The 2980-nt window shown below is 39.1% G+C and overlaps 1 long non-coding RNA gene across 1 annotated transcript in view; it reads left to right on the forward strand.

Annotated features, from left to right (window-relative positions):
* Positions 1-1594: 1594 nt before the first annotated feature.
* The window catches only part of LOC106960235 (uncharacterized), a 15557-nt gene continuing 14171 nt past the window's right edge, over positions 1595-2980 (forward strand). The window contains exon 1 of the long non-coding RNA XR_001427528.1: positions 1595-1673. This is a non-coding gene — a long non-coding RNA (uncharacterized LOC106960235). The remainder of the gene's footprint in view (positions 1674-2980) is intronic.

The raw sequence follows: 2980 nt of genomic DNA on the forward strand, positions 1-2980 counted from the left end.
ACATAGTAAGTTCATAGTAATAAAACCAAAGCTTTAGATCTAGAAACGTAGGGGTTCCCTCCAGTTGGTAAAAGATGTTAATGTTTGAAACTAACTATAGGACTAGTTTATAATAAGAATGTGTAATCTTCCATCATTTCGGTTTCAAATTTAAGAAACTTGGGAGGCTCAAACCTAAGATGGATTATTTTACACTGCAAGAGCTTCTTTAGGACTCAGTTTGAGTAAAAAAATGAAAAAAAAAATGTCAAACAATGAACTCGGAGTAAATCATGTATTGTCTTTAGAATATTTACATTAGGCTATTTTTTATTTATCTTTAGATGTGAAACACTGTTTCAATATGCTTTACAATGCAAAAATAAATCGGATTTTGTATAATATTTTTTGCAATGTTTTGTGTAGCTTAGAGAGATACTTTATAATTAGATGAAACATTTAACTGGAACAGACCTTGCATTGGATGTTTTATGGCATGCATGATCTGTTTCTAATAAGGCTGCAGGGCAGCACCGTTCTTCCCCTACTGCTTTTGGCACTTTTTTAAGGAAGTGCTAAAAATTACACTGTATCAACATTGTGCAAATACCAAAAGTCTTTAGAAATGATATATGTTTTGCCACTACTTGTTTTCTACTAAATTTTAGATGTTCACCACAGTTATGCATTAACTCTAATCAAGAGTAAAAGAGAAAAGTTAGTCTCAGATGTAACTGAGAAAAAACAACAACAGCATGACCTTTTCCAATATGCAGCACAGTTTTACATCCAAAGACAATGTCTAGTTGAATTTGCTTTGATGCACTGTCCATACTTAATGCATGAAAAGGACTGGGTTTATTGGCCTTTACGCAATGACTCATATGTCAGAAAGATCCCTTCCTGTACACGAAGATACAGTAACAGTTTACTACTTTTATATGAACACTTTCACTTTAAATATGTATTTTAAAACAGAATATGACACATTTATTTTTTTAAGTAAGATGCAAAACCTAAACATTTAAACTCATATCTATGTCTCCTTGGCTCTTCAACTCTGCTGTTTTGAAGATGATCAAAATCTGGGGATTAATCATTACAGATATTCAAATATATTACAAAATAGGCATTTAACACAAAAGTAAAAATTAGATGTTTACTTCGTGGCACTTAGTTACTGGGAAAATATATTTTTATGCCCTAGCGTGGTTGTCCTCAGAGTGCAAATGTTGTTAGCAGCTAGCTCAGTGCCGAGTCACGGACAGAAAATATAATGTTTATTCTGCGGGACGTTCATGCTAAAAAAAAAACAAAAAAACTAAATAAGTTAAATATAACCTTCCCAACCATACAGCCACAGAGAGGTGTTAATATTCCCCCACATGCTTCTTGTCTGATCACGAACTATACTGTCCAGACACGAACAAGGGGTTTCTGTAGATCGTACATTGACAATGATACTGACAATTGACAATGACTCGACATTAACGTACAACTGCAGCATGAATTTGGGTTTACAGAAGCTAAATAAATTATTTACCAGAAGATCCAATCTAATAGAAATAACATGGGTTAGTTCGTTGTTAGCGATATCATCGTTATCATGATATAACTTTGACCCTGCCCTTGATAAAACACAGTGGACCAACACCAGCAGCTGACATGGCTCCCCAGACCATCACTGGCTGTGGGTTACTTAAAATAGCACAACTCACTACTCACCTGGCAGAAACAAGTCGACAGCCATCTAATGCTGCCTTTGATCCTAAATGATTGACCCAACTTGAAACTAAATGATTGTATTCTCCAGGCTTTTGAAAACTTTCTTCTGGCTCGTAGTATAATATGAGGTCTGCAGCTCAAGGTAGTTAGTTATGTGGATCATCTCGACACCGGGTAAATCCTCAAGATTATAAGACAAGTCTTTTTTGCCGAGGTAATACACATCATATCCTAAATATACGGGTATTTTTTTCGAGATGCTTCATCTGTTCCAGCCTTTTTAGGGCATTAGCATGCTCATTGTGATCAATTTTGCTTTGTTTTCAACAGGAGAAATCCCCTTCCAGACCTCCATCTGAATTTTGTGTCATCCGGGTCACGTGACTGAAACCCAACAATTAGAAAAGAAAAGGAAAACAAAAGGGAAGATTTTGGTAAAAACTACAGCTTTTAAGACTCAAACTCACCATTGGAGACTCTCCTTTCTAGGACAGGTGGCGCCTCTTGTTCTGTCTCCCCTGGTATCTGGACGGGTAGGTTAACCTTTGTTTGTCTCGCTTCAACATGCACTGCCAGAACGAGACGAGCCGGTCCACCCTCAGCTCGCTGATCCCGTCCTGGCTCCTGACCTGCACCAAGGCCTTGGCCAGCTTCAGGACGTGCTGGTATCCCGGCTGGCCATCAGGACCTACAACATCCTCCTGAAAACAGATGGGAGAGGAAATACTGCTGTGAGTTGAATGGAAACAACAAATTGCCACCTGATTGGACAAGAACATTGCAAATTCTTTTAGTGAGGTGAATAATGTTCACTTCAGAGTTTGAGGAGGAGGAGGAGCTAGGCTTCCAGGAGAGGCGGGAGATGTCTCAAACTTAGATGGTCCTGACTGAGATGCTGCTTGAGGAGAGAATGATGAGGATGAGTCTGGTGGAAAGATATTGGGGTCCTCCTCATCTGCTTGAATCCCCTCCTCCACATCCTCTATGTCGACGAAGATGGCAGCATCCTCATCCGGACTGTCAGGACCCATGCTCATACCATTCCTTCATCGCTTGCATTAGTGTCCAACGTTACTGGGCTGTAGTCTACCCAATGTCAAAGGAGCAATTTTTTAGCATTATTGTACCGAACAGCTACGTCTGTTCTTTCCTTCCCCGTCGTTGTCAGTCCTCGTGTTGCAGTTGCTATTGGTGCTGAGCCTTGATTTCCGCCCTGCCAAGCTGCCTGCTTTTCTTGACTTTTTTTTTTTTTTTTTTTTTTGGGGGGCCGTATTAA

This window comes from Poecilia latipinna, unplaced genomic scaffold (genome assembly GCF_001443285.1).
Source record: "Poecilia latipinna isolate Pla-1442-1.1 unplaced genomic scaffold, P_latipinna-1.0 Scaffold1169, whole genome shotgun sequence".
Lineage (NCBI taxonomy): Eukaryota > Metazoa > Chordata > Actinopteri > Cyprinodontiformes > Poeciliidae > Poecilia > Poecilia latipinna.